Source organism: Canis lupus, chromosome 34, assembly GCF_003254725.2.
Source record: "Canis lupus dingo isolate Sandy chromosome 34, ASM325472v2, whole genome shotgun sequence".
NCBI lineage: Eukaryota > Metazoa > Chordata > Mammalia > Carnivora > Canidae > Canis > Canis lupus.
Window position 1 is genome coordinate 15,608,436 of NC_064276.1, and position 23,379 is coordinate 15,631,814.

The 23,379-nt window shown below is 38.9% G+C and overlaps 2 long non-coding RNA genes across 2 annotated transcripts in view; both read left to right on the forward strand.

Moving 5' to 3' along the window:
- Positions 1 to 23,379, forward strand: part of LOC112662715 (uncharacterized) — a 630,650-nt gene that overhangs the window by 577,839 nt on the left and 29,432 nt on the right. The window lies entirely within an intron of this gene.
- LOC112662788 (uncharacterized) lies at positions 455 to 21,941 on the forward strand. The gene is made up of 4 exons (XR_003138828.3): positions 455 to 559; positions 18,940 to 19,187; positions 20,462 to 20,589; positions 21,444 to 21,941. It is a non-coding gene; the product is annotated as an uncharacterized LOC112662788 (long non-coding RNA).

Genomic DNA, 23,379 nt, shown 5'->3' on the forward strand with positions numbered 1-23,379 from the left:
TTTATTTATTTGTTCATGAGAGACAGAGAGAGAGAGAGACAGAATGGCAGAGACACAGGCAGAGGGAGAAGCAGGCTTCATGCAGAGAGCCCGATGTGAGACTCAATCCAGGGACTCCAGGATCACCCCCTGAGCTGAAGACAGGCACTCAACCACTGAGCCACCCAGATGTCACAAAACAAAAGATTCTGGTTTATCAAAGCTCAACTTCTAATCTTGCTGTCACAACTTCGAAATTATTAAAAGCAGAACTGATGAAACAAAGTATGTCAGCAAAAACTTGAGATTTTTTAACAATGCTCTTGGAGCAAAGGAGACTCAGATGAGTAAAGCTCCCTAGAATATTCCAAGGAAAAACTCCTAAAAGTACAATCTCCTTTATAATGCCCTTGAACCTCTATTAAGTACAAGCAATGGCCTGAGCTTGGAATGTCCCAGGGTTCTGTGGAATGTTGGAGAATGAGCTGAAGCTCATGGGATTATGATACACCTTTGGATCCTTGTACAGAATATAGAGGAAATTCTCAAAAGAGGCAGCAGTTCTCTGGGCTCCCTGGGAGTAAGTATGCTTGGTACCAAGGGAGGTTGGCCTACTCCACCCACATTCCCTCAGGCTCTAAGAAGGTATATGTCGGGCCTGGGTGGTTCAGTCAGTTAAGTGTCTGACTCTTGGTTTCAACTCAGATCATGATCTCAGGGTCCTGAGATTGAGAATCGAGCTCTATGCTCAGCCTGGAGTCTACTTGTCCCTCTGCTCTTCTCCCGACTTTCTGTGTGTATCCAAAATAAATAAATAAAATCTTTTTAAAAAGGTACATAGAAAGCAACCTTATGTCCCTACATTGATCAGAGGGAGAAAGACTGAAAAATGGAGAAAAATAATGTCAAAGAAAAGTCAAAGTAAATTAAGAACTAGACTGAGCTTGACACTTGAAGCTTGAGTAATTTGAAAAGAAATTATATGACAACTTTGTAATAATACTACAGAAAAAGAATTTTCAAAAGTATCAGGTATCCCAGGGAGTAAAAGCCTGATGAAGAACTCAGAAAATATTATCAAAGTACAAGATACCCAAGACAGCTTTATCTACAAAAGAACTTAAAAGAATATCTATTCAAAGGTGGAATGGTACAACGTAATTAAACACAGAGAAGTACTAGATGAACAGATTAAGAAGCAAATAACAACTTTGAAGCTCTAATAAATTAAAAACAATAAGCTTATGGCAAAATATATCAAATTAATGTAAAGAAGAAGGGCTTGGGATGTTACATATAAAGGAAATATATGTATATGTTATACTATATAAAATACGTATTTTTTAAATGTAAAAGGAAAAAGACAAGCTATTAAAGCAATTACAAAGAAACCGTTAGATGTGAAGGAGAGATAAAACCTTTGCCACATAATGATAATTGGTGCCCTTCTATCAGAGAACTTAACCAAAAGAACAGAAACAAGTCAGCAATATGTAGGAATACTAACATGAAAGAATGAAATATGAAGATCAAAAGGACATATCATATTCCAGGAAAAATTGACACAAAACCATCTACATAAAGACAAATCCTGATTAAGTTATTGAACTTTAAGGATAAAGAAAGAATCCTTATCACAGAAAAATTAAGTCACCTCTAAGAAGAAAAATACCAACCTATCCTCTGACATCTATGCAACATCATCCAATGACTGAATTCAAAATTTTTCCCCTAAAAAGTAGAAGGGAAAAAATATCTGTGATCAAGAATATTATATCCATCATGTTGCCATTCAAAGAGAAAGGCAATAGATCAAATATATTTAAATTTTAAAGAACTTAGGAAATAAAATACTTACAATACTATGTGAAACCTAAATGAAGAAATCATTACATAAGATATGGTAAAGGGATTTATGGTGACATTTTAACCCATTTAAATATATACCAAAAACTATTCCTTGGGAAAAAGCTGGCTACAGAATAAAATGTATTCTGTACATTTTACAGAGCTCACTGAGAGAAAAACTACTAAAAAAAAATTAGTAAGAACATAAAAATGCTGAACAACACTATTACCTGCTTTGACCTAATGACATTTATGGAACAGCCCCAAATTTCAGAATATATACTCTTTTCAAGTACACATAGAATATTTACCAAATAATCTCTATATGCTGAAACATAACATAACTAAAATTAATAGCACAGGAAACAACAGGTGTTGTTGAGGATGTGGAGAAAAGGGAGCCCTCTTGCCCTGTTGGTGGGAATGCAAACTGGTGCAGTCACTCTGGAGAACAGTTTGGGCACTTGTTGCGATGAGCACTGGGTTTTGTATGTAAATGTTGAATTATTGAACTCTACTCCAGAAACCAATATTGCACTGCATGTTAACTAACAAAATTTAAATTTAAAAAAGTAAATTGAAGGATTAAAAAATATATCTTACTACTATTGATTTCTAACTTCTTTTATGGTTAGAGGATATGCCCTGTAAAGTTTTAAACTTTTGAAATGTATTGAGACATGTTATGTTTCAGCATATAGAGATTATTTTGGTAAATATTCTATGTGTACTTGAAAAGAGTATATATTCTGAAATTTGGGGCTGTTCCATAAATGTCATTAGGTCAAAGCAGGTAATAGTGTTGTTCAGCATTTTTATGTTCTTACTAATTTTTTATACCTCAGCCTAACTTGGTTAAATCTGCAAAAAAAAACCTCAGCCTAACTTGGTTAAATCTGCAAAATCTTATTTCCAAATAAAGTCACATTCTTAGGTACTGGGGGTTAGAACTTCAACATTTCTTTGCAGGGTGGTGAGGGAGAAACAATTTAATCCATATAAGTGCAAACTGCAATGAAAAAATAAGTAAATGGTGGATGAAATAAAATTCTTCTTTGTAATAGAAAGCTAACTAATATAGAAGAAATGATAAAAATAGAAAATCATCAACAGATGCTAAAACTAATGGGCAAAATTTTGATGCCCTGGGATATTAAATAGTGTGAGAATATCTCTGATTACTTCACTCACAATTAAAAAGAGAGAAATTCCTTACAGAAGACAAATCTGGTGGATACCACTTTAATCATGTGATCAACATTATCATTACCAAAGTTGGGACAAACAGACAACTTGTGCCTCCTAATATAATGCACTGAGAAAGCACATAACCTCAGTGGTATTCTTAGCAGAAACACATAACCTGAAACAAATCATTAAAAAACATTAGACAGATCCAAATAGAGGGACATTCTACAATATAACTGGCCTAAACACAAAAATGTCAAAATCAAGAAAAACAAAACGCTGAAGAATTGCTTCAGATTAAAGGAGACTAAAGAGACATGATAGCCTAATAATGCATGATCCTAGATTAGATCCTATACTAGGAAAAAGATCTGTAAAAAAGAGTATTGGAATACCTGACAAAATTTGAATATGAACTGCGTGAGTAGATAATAGTGTAACATCCATGTTAAATTTCCTCCTTTTGAAAATAGCACTGCGATTATTTAAGAAAATGTTCTTGTCTCCAGAAGTACATATTTAATTATGTATTAAATATAGTTTAGAAAAAATAATGTGAATGTGTGTAAATTATAAAAAGAATAAAAATGAGGCAAAGTATAAAAATTTGATACAGCGTATATAGGAATGTGTCTCACTGTTCTTACACTATTGGAATAAGTTTCAGATTATATTAAAATTAAAATCAGAACAAAAAAATGACTTTGAAGGAAAGAGAGGAAGGGACGATAAGAGTACCTAAGTACTATGAAGTACTTAAGCCTATGAAGGCTTCCTTCTTCATAGCAGGAACTCAGTAAGCACTGTAGAAAATGGAACCTTTCAGTTTTAAAATGTGATGCTTCAAATGTCTTCTTGGCTTTCAAAATCTTTAAGTTTAGGATTTTTAAGGGAGTAATATTTCTTGAGAAGAAAAACATTTGTCAAAAATTCAAAAATCCTGCGTCTCAATTTCTAGTAAATTAGAACAAAATTCAATATATTTTAATAGCTGATAGGATGATTTCACTCTTATAAAATTGTCTATCTTTCTATTTATCTATCTACCTACTTACCTACCTACCTACCTATCTGCTTATTCCCTATCAATTCATATGTCAATCTCTATTGATGTATATAGGGTTAACTGAAGTAACGTTCACCAAATTTTATACTAGGTTATTTATAAGTAATTTTTTTCTATCTTCATACTTTTTGTGCTACTAGAAATTTTGATAATAAACATGTATTATTTTTATAAAAAACAAAGCACATGCTCTAACATATATAATGGCATTTACATTACATTTACATTTTGATTCCCAAAACATAATGATATTAATTTTAATTTGATAAAATATTAACATGCTAAAGTCATTTCCAGTTCTATAAACAAACTAAAAAACCAACACAAAGTATCTGCTCCACATTTCAAAAGTAATGAGTTCAATCATGTTAAGGTTATAATTTTGTTAGTCTGTTAATTTTTTTCCTCTCAATGCAACTAGAAATTAAATCTTTGTCAGTCTTAACAATTAGTGTTCTTATCTTTTTTCTGAAATAAAGATGACATTAGATCAAAATCTTTTCATTTTTCTTCTTTTAAAAAATTCACAGTAATAGCCTAGTCGTGACAAGCATATGATAATATCATCTGCAGAGAAAAATAAAATTCCGTGACTCCACAACCATCCCTACCAACTACCCCATTGGGTATATGGTTAAATTAAAAGTCCTCTCACATTTATCCTGATGCTTCCTTTATTTGAATTTTCTCCCACAATCCCAGCTTCTCTCAGAACATTTTCTTCATTCCTATACCATATTCCTTGTTTGCCAGAAATGTCTTAAAGTCTCAAGATTCTCCTCCAAGACCTGGAGTCTTAAAGTTGAGAAATTAGACTGCAGAGGAATGATGTCATAGATTATATTTCTGCTTGTCAATATTTACTGCCCCTTCTGTAGAATTTACTTAGCCGCTGAGTTCAGGCATGCCCATGTGACCTGCTCTGGTTGACAAAATGGGGGAAGTGATATATGTCACTTCCAGGAAGAAAAGCCAGGGCATGCGTCTGCCACAATGACCAACAATGTTCAAGGTAGAAAAGATAATCAATTCAGTCTGGGTCCCTCAGTGAAGATGTGGAGTGTAGCTGAAGCCAGCTCAAAACAGACATGTGAGGTAAGCAAAAAACCATCCTTAGGAACCACTGAAATATGGAGATTGTTGTTGCCACAGTATAACCAAGCCCACACTGATTAATACACATGGGTATCACCCTTTAGAAGTTGTAGTTTCCTTCTACATCCAACTAGTATAGCCAATGCACTCTCACCAGACTCTAAGTTCCTTGGGATGAGGCACCTTATCATAATCAATCTATATCCCCGGAAAATTAGGATGAGTTCCAATACAGGAAGACCTGCTCTTCTGGTTATCCAGGAGAAGTCTGCCTACTAACCCAACAGATACAATGGATGTATGCAACCCCAGTTTTGCCTTCCATAAAATGAATATCACATGTCATCAGGAGCTCAGTACTACTAGACAAATCAAAGAGGTTAGAATGCTTATTTATTGGTTATAGTCTCTCTTCCTAACCACCAATTATTACTTTTATGTCCAATTCAAGAAACAATTGAATGTTTGCTATATACCAAGCCCTGTGTAAGACACTTAGACTAGAGAGAGAACTCTGAATCCTCTCCCAGAAGGACCTCCCAGGCTGGTGAGTGAGATAAATAAGTAAAATATGACTTGTCCCGACTAGGTCAGAGCCTTGAATGGCTCCCTTGCTTTCCATAGAGGCTGCAGATACCCTTTAATAAACAGGTGTATTATCATTAATAAGTAGCTGTATTTATAGTCCAGGACTGGGGACTAAGCAAAGCCTGCAAAAGTCACTCCTTCAAGAGAGTCACCTGGAGTGCTCAGTGAATCCAACAGTTTGGGCAGTTTTCTTACAGTCAACGGCCATGGTATTTCTATTCCCTCTGCAATTGCTCTCTCATTCATCCCCTCCACCTTGTCCCACTGATAACTGTCTTATTTCGTGACTTCATAATCTTGTATCTTCATCACCTTAGTCCTTTCATGGAAATTTACATTCCTGTTTTGATTCAGCTCCCAGGATTCTGTTTCTAGGGAAGAAGATCCATACCTGATTGTCTCTGTATCTGTGACAAAGCCTATGCCAGATCGTTATGTCCTGTAAACATTCCATAAACTCTTCTTAAATGAAATCTGAATCATTACATGATACATTCACCTTTGACAATCAATATTGATTATGGAGCTGATCAAAAGGAATGATTCAGTCTAATTTGAGTCATCTGGAAACTTTACAATGACCCCAAATATGAGAACTACCACATGTACTACCGGGCCATAAAATTCAGCAAGCAAAAATCATCCAAGCTGCCCCATGAGTCATAATTCAGTTCATCAGAAGGATTGTGTATTTTTCTTCTGTAGTTTCTAAATTTCATTCCTGGATACCAGATTACCAGTTCCCTTTTGAAGTAACTTCTAATGTCTTCTCACATGATACGCATTACACCACCACTGACCTACCCCACCCTATGACACTACCTTCTGAATCTTTCCTAGAGCCTGATGATGAAATACACCATGCACCCATATTTTATTTCTGCCATGTTCCAAGTCTGGTTTTCACTTCCTGATAATATTCACCGGTCTTTAGCTTTAATTGTTTAACACTGATTTGTGTCCCTTTAAAATCTCATGGGCAAATATAGTGCTTAATGATATAGAACATAGGATCCTCAAATCAAATTTAAAGATGTTTGATCAGAATTAAGACAATACTTATTCTTTTACTAATATTTTTATTTGTAAGAATAATACATGATGACATGAACATAAAATTTCATAAGTATATCAGGTAATAGTAAATGTCTATTTTCACTTCCCCTTTACCCAATCCTATACCTTCCCCAGAGATAACTACTGATAACAGTTTACTATATAGTCTCCCAAACACTATTCTATATGCTGATGTGTCATAACATATACCTATATATATATATATATATAATATATATAGTTGTTTTATATAAATGTAGTAGAATTATAGATTATTAATTAATCCATTTAATGAGTTACATTGACCTTCCCCCTCCCCCAACTATTTGCCCTGTACTGTTATAGACACTGAGACATAACAACTAACATAAAAGTGTCCCTGGCTTCAAGGACCATACCATAGTTACATCTTAGTGGAGGAGGTTACACTCTGTTCAGTATACATACATACATACACATATTGTGTGTAAATGGTTTACCAAAATGAAATCATACTATTATCTTAAAGTTCTGTATATTAGAAGTCTGATGTGGACCTCATTGAGATAAGATCAAGATGTTGGCAAGACTGCTTTCCTTTCTAGAAGCATTAGGCATGAATTCATTTTTCTGCCTTTTCCAACTTCTAGAGCCTGGTTAATTCCTAGGACTGTAGCTCCCTACTACCACCTTCAACGCCAGCAAATGATAATGGATTTGGCAAACATTTCTTAAATATAACACAAAAGGACAAACTATAAATCAATAAAGTTGATTTCATCAAAATTTAAAACTTCTGCTCTTCAAAAAGATGCTATTATAAAAGGAGAAAAAGAAAAAGGAGGAGATGATTATGATAAGCAACAGACTAGAAAAAAATATTTGCAGAACATATTTCCTGCAGATGACTTGTACCTAGAATATATAAAGGGTTCTTACAAATTAATAATAAGAATGCAAATGACTGAATAAAACCATAGACCATCACCAAAGAAGATATATGGATGGCAAATTAGCATCTGGAAAGATGCTCAACATCATTAGTCATTAGAGAAAAGAAAATTAAAATGGCAATGAGATACCACTGCACAACCATTAAGATAATAAAAATTTGACAGACTGAGTATTAGAGAGGATGTAGTTCAACTCTCACTGGGGAATATAAAATGTTAACAAGCACTTTGGAAAACTATTCAACCATTTTTAAAAGCATAGAGACACATAATTCTAACAGCCAAGACATTTGAAAACAAATGTAAATATCCATGAACAATTTCCAGTGAATGGAAAATAAGGTGTGGTATATCCATTCAATGCAATACTACTCAGCAATAAATAGGCATATTGACACACACAGCAACATAAATGAACCTCAAAATAATAATGCTGAGTGGAAGAAGCCAGACAAAAAAAAAGAAAACTATTTGATTCCATTTAAATAAAAGCCTAGAAAATTGAATAGAGACATAAGCAGATCAGTAGTTGCTTGGGGACAGTGCAGGGATGGGATGGGAGAGATGTAAGGAATTATAGGAAAGTATAATTATAGGAAAGTACAAATTATAGGAAAGTACAATTATACTTGTATAATTGTATACTTGTTCCTACAATTATAGGAAGTACAAATTATAGGAAAGTACTTTAGAAGTAATAGCAATGTTTATTAGCTTGGTTATGGTGATAGTTTTCACACACACAAAGACACACACACAGAAAGACATGTGAAGTTTGTTGTATGTCAATTATACTTCAATAAAACTATAAAAAAGAGGGTGGGAGAACTGTTCACTCATCAAATGAACAAAGCTAGGAATCCAGTAGTGAAGACAGTATAAACTTACGAACTTCACGCAATGTTAGTTGGAGCTTAAATTTCACAGTATCTATCAACTAAAATGCACAATCTAGGGCACGTGGCTGGCTAGAGCATGTAACTCTTAATCTTGGAGTTATAAGTTCAAGCCCCATGTTGGATGTAGAGATTATTTAAAAATAAAATCTCATCGAAAGATGAATGGATAAAGAAGCTGTGGTCTATATATACAATGGAATATTACTCAGCCGTTAGAAATGACAAATACCCACCATTTGCTTCAACGTGGACAGAACTGGAGGGTATTCTTTTTTTTTATTTCATTTATTTATTCATGAGAGACACAGAGAGAGAGAGAGGCAGAGACACAGGCAGAGGGAGAAGCAGGCTCCACGCAGGGAGCCCGACGGGGGACTCCATCTGGGGTCTCCAGGATCACAAACTGGGCCGAAGGCAGGCGCCAAACTGCTGAGCCACCAGGGCTGCCCTGGAGGGTATTATTCTGAGTGAAGTAAGTCAATCGGAGAAGGACAAACATTATATGGTTTCATTCATATGGGGAATATAAGAAATAGTGAAAGGGAAAAAAAAATAAAGAAATAGTGAAAGGGATTATAGGGGAAAGGAGAGAAAATGAGTGGGAAGTAGCAGAGAGGGAAACAGAACATGAGAGACTCCTAACTCTGGGAAATGAACAAAGGATAGTGGAAGAGGAGGTGGGCGGGGGGGCTGGGGTGACTGGGTGATGGGCACTGAAGGGGGCACTTGATGGGATGAGCACTGTTATGCTATATGTTGGCAAATCGAACTTCAATAAAAAGATATACAAAAAAATAAAAATAAAATCTTAAAAAATGCATAATCTCTTTTTTAAAAGATTTTATTTATTTACTTATTTGAGAGAGGCGGGGGAGAGTGGGGGGAGGGGAGAATCAGACTCCCCGCTGAGCAGGGATTCTGAGTGAGGCTTGATCCCAGGTCCCTGAAATCATGACCTGAACCAAAAGCAGATGCTTAACTAACTGAGCTACTAGGCACCTTGCATAATCTCTCTAACCAGTAATTTCACTTTAAAAACTGAACCTTATAGAAATATTTGCTTGTGGATACATATATAAACATTGTTTATAATCACATAATAAATTCATATTAAATGTCCATTAATAGAGGAATGGTTAAATTATCAATATTATGGAATATAATTCCTTTTAAAAACAAATATTGTGGGATGCTTGGGTGGCTCAGCAGTTGAGCATTTGCCTTCTGCTCAGGGTGTGATCCCAGAGGTCCAGGATGGAGTCCCACACCTGGCTTCCTGTGTGGAGCCTGCTTCTCCCTCTGCCTGTGGCTCTGTCTCTCTCTTTCTGTGTGTCTCTCATGAATAAATAAAATCTTTTAAAAAACAAATATTGTTTTATTTTACTGTATACCTTTTTTATATTTATATAGTAAATATATAAATGTATTTATATTAGAGGGAGAGAGCATGCACTCAAGTGAGGAAAGAGGCAGAAGGCAAGAGAAAGAGAGAATCTCAAGCAGACTCCATGCTTAGTGGGGAGTCTGACATGGGGCGCAACCCCACGACTCTGGGATCATGACCTGAGCTGAAACCAAGAGTTTCAATCAGTTGAGCACCCAGATGCCCCTATAAACATCTTTTTAAATTTTTGTTGTTACAGGCATTGCATAACATAGTTGGTTTTGTCCCCAAGTTAGATTTGTATAACAGGTGATATATATACGTGGGATTGAATTTTATTTATTTGACAGATGTAAGTCACTCAGAGGAGCTTATTTTGATTTATTGGGTACATAATAATATGCCTTTCAAAAGAAAAACATGTTCATATATATTTGCTTGACAGGTTGAAGTGCTGCAGAACTAGCACTTTGTTCTTTCAGAGAGATATATTTTAGATATTATTAGATTTTTTAGAGAGATATATATATAATTTTCTGAATGTGTTTCTGGCCTAATCATCTAGGTAAATCCAAAAAAGTTATTCTAGGTCCTCAAATAACTATTACTCATTTTATAAGTTTTCATTAAAGTAAAATATAAACATCACCTATACTTCCATACTTCATCTATAAACTAGTAATTGGAGTACAGATATATGGAAATTATTTACACTCAGGTACTCACATCTACTCTCAAAGAGCCAAACAATAGATAGGACATCAGAGTGGAATTTCCTTTTTGATTTTAAGGCTTCTATTACCCTTCTTTTCCCATATCAGTGCTTTACACTGCGTCTCAAGCAAGGACTCTTGTAAATTTGTTTTCCTTGGTTTATATTACCACCAGATTTTGCATTTTTATGGGCCTTAAGGTATTCAGTTATGAGGACATTATTCCCCAGGAAGGGTCAAGGGGACTCGAAATGAAATGCCTCAGGGAAGTGGTGGTGAATATCTGTAGAATATGACTGCAAGGGAACATGCCCCTTGAGAAGGAAAGGCAATCTGCCTTCTTCAGGCTCTGCTGGGATTTAGCTTCAAACTGCTTCCTCTGATGCCTTGCTTCTCCGGACTGTGGGAAGCAGCTGGCCCTGGAGAATATGAAGCAAGACCTAGTGGTTTAGGCCAGCATCAGGGAGAAAGTAAGGCCTTGACAAGCCAAAGTCATCCATGCAGTGATTCAAGCAGATGTCCAGAGTCTCAGAAGCTTGAAGCAAAGATGAAAAGCCAGAAGATTCCAATGAGAAATGGGAGGGCAATGCTCTTGTAACTCAGCTTTGTGGATTCAAGAGTGAGACCTCATAATTCTCTTAGCCACACACAGCAAGACAGGGCAGAGCAAAAGCTGAGAAAACCAGCTCCAAAGGTATTGGTAGATGAAGATCAGGGACATGAGTGTTAACAGGTGCAAGATGAGACTCTTCTCCAGTCTAGCCAGGGATGCTGGACTTTATCCATTCAACAAATATTTACTGAGCACCTTTTACATGCCAGGCATTATTCTAGGAACAGGGGATTCAGTTGTCAACCAAACAAAAGGCTCTGCCTTCATTGAGCCTATCCTCAAGAAGTAAGCGATCCAAAAATATTTTTTTAGGAAGTCAAGGAGTGATATATGCTAGAGAGGGAATGATACAGGATGATTTGACTGAGAGTGACTTCAGATGAAGTCCAGGAAAGGTCTTTCTGAAACGGTACTTGAGCTGCCACCTGAAGTGTGAGGCAGACACAATCATGCAAAGATATGAGGAAGAGTATAATAGGCAGAGGGAGCAATAAACGCAAGGGCTCTGCTGTGGGAATTCCAAGGAATAGAGGAAAGTGTGAAATGATATCAGAAGGTGAGAAGGGGTTAGATCATGTGAGCCAGTGGGCCATATGAAGTTAGATATCATTTTAAGCACAGTCAACACCATAGGAGTTTTTAAACTGGGAAATGATACAATCTTGAATTTTGTTATTGAAAGGGCATTCCTCTTGCTCTATTAAGAATAGACCAGGGGGCTGGAGCAGAAGCAGGGAGGATTAGTTAGGAAGGTATGGCCATAGTTTGTAGCTTAAAGCTAGAGGAAAGCTATCATGCTGGAAATATGTCTTGAATACAGGAAGCTCCAGGACTCACTGATGGATTGGATGTGGAGGTAAGGAAAAGAGAATAGCCAAGGATGATTCCTAAGTTTTTAGCCTTGGCAACTGGATGCAGCTATTTAACTTAGAGGAGGGAAAGAGCAAGCCAGGCTTCAGGAAAGAAATCCCAAATTTTAAGCCCTGGTAAGTCAAAGATGCCTTATTATACACAAAATTGCTGATTAGGCATTTGGCTATGAGTCTAGAGCTTAGGAAAAAAAGGTCAAGACTAGGAAATACTACATGGAGAGATATCAGCATGTCCAGGTGGGTTTTGGAACCATGGAGCCAAGTAGGAGGGGCACCTAAGCAGAGGAGAGAAGGAAAGAAAGAGCAGGAAAAGAAATAAGGCTGGCCCAGCACTGGTCTCAGTCTCCCCAACTCTTAGAGGCTAGGAAGAGAGGGCAAAGAAACAGCTAGTGAGAGAGGAGAAAAATGAAGTGATTTTGGTGTGAAGGAAGCTAAAAAGTGACTATAGCAGGGATCCACAAGAGCCATCTGGGCAGAATGTGTCTTGGCCCTGTGTCTTGGGCCAATGCAAGAGCCTCCCTGAAGGGAGACCACACAGCTGAATTTCCTGAATGTAGTTGATGAGACAGATGTATGAAGCCCAGGACGTGCCCTTAGAGAAGCAGTTCCTGGATCTCTGGCAGCCAAGAAGTTAGTGAAAAACAAAAACCCAGAGGTCTGCATCAAAACATCTAGATAATTCAGTTCTGACCAATAGAACTTTAATAGAATTGCTGCATGAGCAAGTTGGGGAGGATTGCTTACATGCATTCAGCTTTTGTGGCATCAGCTTAGGGACTGGGCTGGGTTTGAGCCCACATTTCCCCATTAGTGGTAGAGACTGGGGGGCAGAGGTATCAATGACAGCTAATCTGATTGACAAAAATTAGGGAAAACAGCAATAGGAGAAATGAGATAGGGGATGACAGAGGGGAGTCAGAAGGTCCACACCCTAACCAAGAGAAACCAAGGGTTTTACACGATGTAAAGAGGATAGACAGGTGGGCAAGCACCAGGTAGTGCTCAGGCATAAAGGCCAGTCTGATACTGGTCTCCACCCAGTTGTCGTTACTTAGAGTACTAGGCTAGCCCAAGAAGGGAAAGGCAGCCCGCAGTTATAGCCGGGAAGGAAGATACTACAGTGGCAGAGGTAAAATACATAGCATGGTGCCGGCCACAAGGCAGGGCTGCAGTTCACAACAGCACATTCATTATCGTTGTTTTAACCAGAGCAAGGTCCCACTCTATAATGGGGTAACCACAGATCTTCACACTGACTGGTTTCCACATTCAAAGCCTACAAGGGAATGGCCTGCCTGGGACTTTGACCCCCAAATTACTGTCTGTAGAGAAAAACCTTTGAAATGGTATTGCAAACTGAAATTTTCAAATTTCACATTTCTGCTGGGTTTTTGTGTGCTAAGAATACAACTAGAGGATGTCCATGCTCTCTTCAAAAGTCAGGATGCTCTTCCTCTGTGTATACCTTCAACTCTGAGTCCAGCACCTAACAACGTTGCTAGGAAAGAAGATTAAATCAAAAAGCGAAGGTGAGCCTTGGGGATTATCCATGGATTGCATTCATGCAGGCTCTATTTCCTCCCATTAATATCAGGGAGAGACGCCTGCTCAATATGTTGTGTTTATGTTATAAAAGCCCTCTAATGGGCCAAGGAAAGAAACCCAGAACTTGGCTGCTGTGGAATTTAATACACTTTTTTGTTCCCTTAGCGTGAACCCCAGCTGCACACTAAAAGAATTTTATTACTTTTGAAAGAATATTTGTTTTAAAAGAATACTTAACCAGAGTCTATGTTAAAAGAATACCTAACCAGAGTGAGCCACTGAGTTTTTCTTTGCCCGGCCTCAAAAGTCCTTCCCTCCCCTCTCAAAGACTCACCTTCTCCGTTTAATACAGACGATGTAGATGTCTAACCAAAAGCAGATTTCTAAGTTCCTCCAAGGACTAGCAAAGCCTAGTTAATTTTGAGAATCTTTTGGGAAACAAACTTCTCTGTGACAGAACTTTCAGCCTGACATGTTGCCCAGGATTTCAGCCTGACACATCGCTCAAGGCTTGAACTTGCTGCAGACTTGTCCTCTCTCCTCTCCTTGCAGCTATCAAAACTCCAAGGTCATTTAGTTCAATGCATTAACCCATTGGCCAAGCTGAGCCAAGCGAGCCAATGGCAAAACCCAGGTGAGCTGCATGTTAGGAGGTAGATGCTGATGGAGTCAAAGACCACGCATCTGAATGACTATATTTGTCCAGAAAGATCTCTGTGGCTGCCTCACTTGCCAGAGAGAAGTGCAAAGGATATGGAAAGAACCAAGGGGCATGTGCCATGGATAGCTATACTACACCTACCTAGCAAATGCACATTATCTTGGTAAGGGGGCAATTTCAGAAAGTTTCAAAGCTAGCATTTAGCCTTTTTTCTAAATCCTGCCGATGGTGAACAGGGTTGCAGGAAATCCTAAAACAGCCACTGTTTCCTTTATATTGGCATTAACAGGCAACATGAAGGGTTTAAGAAAAACTTTGTTGGAAAATTTCCACTTTGAACAGCAAGGGATTAGGTGTCTATTCCAATTTCGCTCTCCCTCCCTCCCTTTCTGAGAGGGGAGTTCACTCTTAAGTTGAAAAGCAAACAGCCACAAAAGCATTTCTAGGTACAAAGCCACTGGGTATGTTCCGGCCTTTAGGTAGTCTCACAGGTTTCTGACCACAGCCGGCTTTATGTTCCGAGCATCAATCCACACTCAGAATTGTTACCATACACCTGTGTGTCATTCGGAGGTTCACCTAGCTCAAGCAAATTATATTTTAAAACTACACTGATAAAAAAAAAAAAAAAAAGTTCAGGGAAAGGGATTTCCTAGCTCTCAAATAAAAATGTGCAGTGGAGCGCTTACTAAGTAAACAGAAAACATGGGCAGCTGAGAAATCAATTTAGCTGAACAAACAATGTTCCATGTAATGAACTACTAATTATCCTTTTATGCCATGTCAGTCTGAGTGATTACAGAGCTGTGCAGTTTAATTTGACGTTTGAGCATTGCCTTGCTCCATTAGCTTCATATAAAGCTACAACACATTCAAAAAAGGGAGGGGGGCTCTGTATTTATCTGGAACTAAGTAAGCACCTGTATTAATAATAAGGAGAGCATCTCAGAATCTTTTTAAAACTATGTTCTTAGCATGAAGATAAATAAAGCAATGAGAACCTAAGGGAGTGAGATCAAATCTGATGCCTTCTGGTCAGTGGGTGAAACACCTTGCAGCAGTGACGTGTGCCAGGTTCTTCACAGTGACTCTAGCTACAGAAAACACCACCACCTTCATGCTGACACCTACCTGGCTCTCCAGCTCACACACACACACACACACACACACACTGATCTGCTGTAGGATTGCATCGCTGGACCAGCGTGGGGCCACAGAGTGGGGGTGGAATGAGGGAGGCTCAATTTCAAACCAGACTCATTAAATAGTATGAACCCTAAAAAATTAAAAAAAATAACCCTGTGTTGTAGTGAGACTCTGGTTGAGGGGGAACATACATTAGAACCCTCCACTTCACCTGCTCTTCACATTGTATCCCATAGTGAGTGACATGGCTGAGGGAAGAAATGGTGAGCTGGAAATTTTTTTAAGCCCATCCAATTCAACAAATTCATGTTGAGCTCCTGCCATGCACCTGTGCTAAGTGTTGTGGTAGATGGAGACAGAAATAAAGATACAGTGCTTATCCTTCAAGGACTGGGCAGCCATCTTCTGTTTCTTCAATTTGCTGAGCAAGAAGAACTGGCCCTTGCAAGACAGTGGTTCTCAGTCCAGGGAATCACCTGGAAACCTTAAAAAAAATAGCATCTGGATCCCATCCCAAGAGATTTCTAATTTGATTGGTCTTTGATGCAATGGAAGAGTTATGATATTTAAAGCTCCTCAGGTGACTCTAATGAGAAGCCACTGTTCAACCTACTGCTGTGTTGACTACGTTTAATCTTCAAATTATGCCATTTACTCAGTCCACAAATACTTACTGAGTACTTGGAGGTACTCACATAGTGGGTGAAAGAGATGCACTAGTGATACAATGATCTCCAAGAGAGGGAACAATCACCCCCTTTTCAGAAAACATTACAGCTAGGATTGAAGAGCACCTTGCAAAGAAGGATCTCAATTAGTGCCCACAGTGACCCTGAGGTGAGGCATCCCTGTCCTATTTCACAGATGGGAAAATGAGGCCTAAGATTAAGTGGTTCACTCAAAATATTTAGAAAGTGACAAACTGTGAGTTAAGAGAATCATAGAATTTTAGAGACAGATGAGCTCTCAGTAGTGACCTACTTCAAACCCTTCATTTTTCTGTGAGTGCCCTGAGTTCCAGAGAAATTAAATGACTTGACTAGCCAATGGTCAAATGGCTTTTAAAACCGTAAGACTAGGGATCCCTGGGTGGCTCAGTGGTTTGGCTCCTGCCTTTGGCCCAGGGCGCGATCCTGGAGACCCGGGATCGAATCCCACGTCGGGCTCCCGGTGCATGGAGCCTGCTTCTCCCTCTGCCTGTGTCTCTGCCTCTTTCTCTCTCTCTGTGTGACTATCATAAAAAAAAAAACTTAGAACCTGCTTCCTGATTCCCAGTCCAGTATCTTTATCTGTGTGATAGATTAGCACCTCCAAATAGTCAGCTCTAATCACTAGATAGCTAAAAGCAGGAAAGCAGGATATGAATGAAGTAGGGAATAGAGTTCCACAACTCACTTGTTTTAGCCTCATGTCAGACTGATGATTTCAGGCACAAAACCACTCCTTAGCACACAGTTTTCAAGCTAGTTGAGAAAAAAGTCAGTAGAATAATACAGCCAATTAGATCTATGAGAAAAATACTCTGCCAAGATTTTAAACCCCAAATCCTAGTGGCATAGCTGGGGCCTCCACCTTTTCCATGGCTGTGTCGAGGGTACTTAGGCAAATATGTTCTTTACTGCTAAGTCTGCAGTTCTCAGTGCTGGCTGCACACTAGAATCACCTGCTATGCTGTTGAAAAATTACCCATGTCTGAGTCACATTTCCAAAAATTCAGATTTCATTGGTCTGGGGTGAATTCTGGGCATCTTTTTTTTTTTTTTTTTAAGAATTTGTTTATTTAAGAGAGAGAGAGAGAAGGGGGAGGAGCAGAGGCAGAGGGACAAGCAAACTCCACGCTGAACCTGGTGCCTGACACAACCCTGGGACCATGACCTGGGCCAAAAATCAAGAATCAGCCACCCAACTGACTGAACCACCCAGGCACCCCTGAGCATCAGTATTTTTAAAAGCTCCCAAGTGACTCTGATGTGTTGTGGGGTTACACCACTGACTCCAGGAATAGCTCTCAAATATAGTGGACTACCCACAGTCCTCTGGTGCTCTTCCTCACCCTGAGCAGATGAGAGTGAGGGGAGGTACAGTATCCTTCTCCATGCCTTCTCTCCCCTGATATCCATCAGTTTTCCTCTCAGGCCTCCCAACACTAATCGATTTCTCCCAAACAAGAGAATTTCAGGCCTCATCTTAAAACACAGCTTTTTTTTGTTTGTTTGTTTGTTTTACATCATACAAAATACTCCTATTCCTATTCCTCAAAACTGTAAGGTATGAAAACAAGGAAGGACTGAGAAACTGTTCCAGACCAGAGGAGATTATGGAAATATGACAAATAAATGGAATATAGTACCCCGATTAGATCCTGGAGCAGATTAAAAGACATGAATGGAAAAACTGGCGAAATCCAAACAAAGTCTAGAGTTAATAGTAGTGAATCAGTATTGGTGTCTTATTTTTGACAAAGGGAACATGATACTGTAAGATCATAACATTAGGGAAGGTTGAGACTGCTTGAGGGATTTTTTTTTAAAGATGTATTTATTTATTTATTTATTTATTTATTTATTTATTTATTTATTCATGATAGACATAGAGAGAGAGAGAGGCAGAGAAACAGGCAGAGGGAGAAGCAGACTTCATGCCGGGAGCCCGACGTGGGACTCGATCCCAGGACTCCAGGATCGCGCCCTGGGCCAAAGGCAGGTGCCAAACCGCTGAGCCACCCAGGGATCCCAGCTTGAGGGATTTTAAGGGAACTCTCTGTACTATCTCTGGAATTTCACTGTAAATCTAAAACTGTGTCAAAATTTAAAGTTTATTAACATAAAAAGAGGGCTTTTTAGGTGCCCTGAGAGTTCAAGAGATTGCTTACCTCATGTAGTTTTAATGATGATACCACTGACCCTCCCCTCTCAAAGTTTTATTTCTTTTCAGCAAATTACCTGTACCTAAAGATTTTGTCCTTAACTATGTCGTCCTTAAATATTTCCATAGATCTAGGATGCAGCCTTGAGTTCTCTGCAGACATTGGAAGTTATCACTAACAATTCTGTCAGTGTTGTATATTAATCATATGGAAAAGACAGAGAATTATGGTGTTAGAACACAACAAATCTCAGCTCTAACGAATATAGCCTGGCTGCCATGTTCTGAGACATGGAGCCACAGGGTTGAGCCAGCATAACAAAGTGTTCCCACTGTGTTGGCAGCACCATTTTTATTGTCATGTTCTTACCACACTCACATGCATATTTTATGATCTTACCGAATGCAATGTGTTCTCTACATAGTACATATGTAGTCTCCAAACACATTAAAAACAGCTGCTGCCCAAATCCCTGTCTGTTTTCCCAGCCTATATGCCAAATTCCCAGGCTTGTCTTCCAAGACTGTTCCACTTAAGGAAAAAATGAATGAACCATTAGCAAGTGGTATTTTGCTACCAGATCTCCAAGATGAGTACTCATTGAAGCTGAAAGAAGGCTAACTTTTACTTAGAGGAAAGGAAAGCTACCTTCACTTCCACTGAATCCAAGAAAGGCAAGATGGCGGAAGAGTAGGGGTCCTCACTTCTACTGAGTCCAAAGGCAAACCAGCTCATGGTGAGTGCAGTAGTTTTGTTTTTAAAACTATAAACCCGCTGATCTGAGGCCCACTAGAATCATACTGCCTTCATTCCCCAGGCAAAGAATGTTCTGGAGGCCTCCTAAACAGTGCCTCTGGGAAGTGAAACAAAAAAAAGGAAGTTAGGAAGTAAAATTGCTGAAGTGAGGCTTTAAAAAGAGGAAATTTTATCCAGGTGGATCTGTTCTTCTCTCCCCAAACCAGTGTAGGATACCTCAGCTTTGACCACCCTGCTAGGTAATGTTTTAAATCAGTCCTCTCCATCCGGACTGCTTCTTGACATTCCATGTGGCCAGGACAGGATTTCTGTTACATTGTGTTCCAATTTGAACCTAGAGGCTGGGTGGTTCTGTATTTGGCCCATGCTCAAACTCGTCTTAATACTCAGCTTCCCACATCCTTGTGTTGCTTCTGTGCCTATCTAATTCTCCACTAAATTATAAACCCCCGTGGAGGAGAGGAGTGGTCTTATTCATTTTGTGTGCCCTTTGCTATGCCTACTACAATGCCTATCAAAGAGCAAGTGTCTAACAAATGTTGCTGAACTATGTTTTGTAGATCTTTAAGTGGCAAGGCTTCCTACAGAGCCGGTTTATGACTACAGTCAGGGTCCCTCTGGTCGCACCAGTACAGGGGTTTGGAGCCTCTCAATTAGAACTCAGCTGGAGGAGCTATGTTTCTCTTGCCCACCCTGGACAGAATAAGGGTTGATCCACTAGAGCTTGAGGCAGTGCTAGAAACACCTCAGAATCATGTACCATGGTCACAAATTGTTCCTTATCTTTAAGCCAAAGGGAAGTTATGGTTGTGGATGTACTCCATCGTATGGAATCCATTTGCTGAAAAGTAATGGCTCCAGTATGTCTCATAAAGGAGACACACCATCCAAGGGCATGTCCTGAAGGCAAAGAGAAGACAAGCTCTTTGGGCAGGATGATATATGGGTGACTTGTGAGTAGGAGACAAGGATGGCACTGCCCATCACCAAATGTCTTACAGACAGCAAAGCACAGCAAAATCAGAAGGAAATTGGACAGACAGCTTCCAACCCGAGTCCAGAGGAGCAGATAGTTAAGAAAGACCTCTCTATTCATTCCACCCAACGCTGGCCCCAGCATGTTCCCGTTCTAGATCCTAGGGCTTTCACAAAAGCCATGCCCACGTGGTCCTTTCCCACAGAGCCACCCATTCACTCAATTTGTTTTCTTCCATACTTCTTTTGCTTTTAAAATATTTTGTTTCCTCCCACCAGGGCTTTACCTTGGGCTAAGCATTCAGGTGGCTTGTCGATCAACAATATGCATTTATATTCCTGGATCCTGAAGGTGGAAAAGTAGAGAGAGTAGAGAACCTTTAGTAACCACCTGGCCTCAAGAGAAGGTATTTATGAATGAATTGTACCATTCATACTGCCATGGTAAACCCCTTGCTACTAGATGTCTTTTATGTCACTAAACTAAAGTGGTATCGGATTCCTCCTTTTCCTTAAATCCCATAGCTTTCCCATTTGCAAGAACTCCCCTTGTGTTTTCTGTGTATATGTCTATCTTACTCAATTGATAAGGTCCTATGAGAGAAGACCCATGTCCCTAATGTGGGACATGTGCTGGGTCCCACAAAAGGGACAAGGGAGAGAAGAAAAAGTACCAAAGACACTTTGTGCTTTTATTCCAGGTTCATAACTTTGTAGATTTTTCATAAATCCTATTTACGATGTCTGTAAAATCATCTTGGCTATTCTGGCAACCAAAAATCTGAGTCATTTTACTCACTTTCATGTCTTAAGTTAAAATCCTTCTATTTTGGGCAGGGGGTGGGGGTGACTGGGTGACGGGCACTGAGGTGGGCACTTGACGAGATGAGCACTGGGTGTTATTCTGTACGTTGGCAAATTGAACACCAATAAAAAATACATTTATTAAAAAAATCCTTCTGTTTTTACAGGTGCAGACATGCATGTGTAATCTTCAGCCAAACTGGACAATTACCTTCTCTTCTAATTTGGCCCATCCTTTCTGGTCTTGTATTAATCAGATTTTTGCTGAGATTGTGCTGCATAGCAAACCACCCCCCAACCCCGAATCTCAGGGATTTATAATAACTGGCATTTATTTTGCACTGACAGGTTTGCATGTCTGCTGAAGTTTTCATGATGTCAGCTGGGCTCATCTGGGCCAGGCTGGAGTCACGCCAGGCCACTTTCAAGTTGGCTTTCATGTGCACTGTCATTCCAGGCCCCAGGCTAAAGAAGCAATCTGAGACATGCTCTTTCCAGATAGAAGCCTGGACTCACAAATAGCATGATGACACTTCCATCCATATTCCATTGGCTCAAGAAAGTCACAAGGCCAAGCCCAAAGTCACCGAGGATAGGGGAGTATGCTCCATGCAAGAAAGCGGTCTGGGGAATAAAATGAATACCTGCTGTTCAGTGACCTAATCTATCACAAGCCTCTACAGTTTTATTTTCACTATCTCATTTGGCTGAAATGCCTTTACTATCCACAAAGCTATTTTAATCTGGCCCAACCTTCAAGTCCCAGTTCAAATGTCACCCCTTCCATCACACTCCTCCTGGTGTCACTGGACAGATTTTTTTCCAAACACGGAAATCTGTATCCTCCAACAGCATTTATTACACAGAGCATCACATTGCAGTCATTTGTCTGTATGTGACATCTCCTATAAACTCCTGAGCACTTTAAAAAAAAGCGACTATGAAAAAATCATTTTTTCATTACCAACATCATCCAATGCCTGTGGCATGCTAGATGCTTAGTATATGCTGCATAAAGAAATGAAAACAAAAAAAAAAAAGAAATGAAAACATATGCATCTGTGTGTACATGTGATTATGTATGTGTAGCTGCATAAAAAGGAAAATACAACATAATGATTAAGGGTTTCAAGCTCTGGCATCAGACAGGCTTCGGTTCAAATCCTGTCTCTCTCTCCTTGGCTATGTACCCTGTGGAAAGGGCTTAACCTCCCCTGTGCCTCAGTTTCCTCAAATATAAAATGGAGATTGTAATAATCCAAGTAGAGAGTTGAGTACCAGATAAGCCCTGAGTAAGGGCTGCTATTTTATTATTGCTGGATACACAACAGTAAAACATTATTTCTATTATATACAATGTGATGAAAATATTTTTAAAATAAGTACATAATGACAGGGACTAAAGGGGAACATATGTTAGGGTAGTAGGATTGTAAGTAAAACATCCTCCTTTTTTAATTTCCTTCATGGATAATATGGTTTTGTTTATGCAATTAAAAAATTAAACATTTATTTTCCTTGGTGTTCAGCCAACTCTGGGGTGGTGACACCCATATGGACCTACCGCTCCATAGAAATGACTTTTTGAGCAGATGCTACATGCCAGAACCATTATAATTTTTTTTTCCAAATTCTCACAACAACCCTACAGGGTAAGCAATACTACACCCACTTTGTTGATGAGAAAGGTAAGCTCCCAAGAGGTTAAATTATTTGAGCTCTGCAGTTAATAAGTAGGAAATATATGGGAACTCAGACTTCCTTCTCCTCTCCACATTACTGTTCAGTCACTATTTCACAGATAATTTGTAGTGTGGAAAATAAACCTGAGTCACCCAGACAGGTCTTGGTTTCTAATACCATCCTCCAATAAAAGAAACCAGGGCTTCTGGGAGAAATGCTGAGGCTAGGACCAAAACAGAAAATAGGCAAGATGATCCTGGAGCACTTTGTAATGTCAGAAAGTAATGAAGTACTCCAAAAAAATTTACAAAATGAAAATACACACATGCACAGTGATGTGGTATGTGTAAGGGGCACAAGTGTCAACCAAAAGAGTTTCCTATGGCCAAAGCTAGAACAATTTGAGCAGTAAAATAAAGTGGTAATGGATTAGAACCCAAAGAATAAAATAAATATTCATGAGTTCATACTGATATTAAAAAAACAACTAAATAAAGAAATAAATAAGAGAGAATAGACAAATTTCCCATGCAGAAGACTATCAAATAATGTTTGGAACCTCTGCCCTCAAGAAGGTGGAACGTAACTCCTCACTCCTTCAGTGCAGATTGCATATGGTAACTTTCTCCCAAATAGTACATTATGGAAAAGGGAGAAAAGAGTAACCTCACGGTGGAGAAAGCTTAAAAACAGCGCTGCAGCCAGGTGAT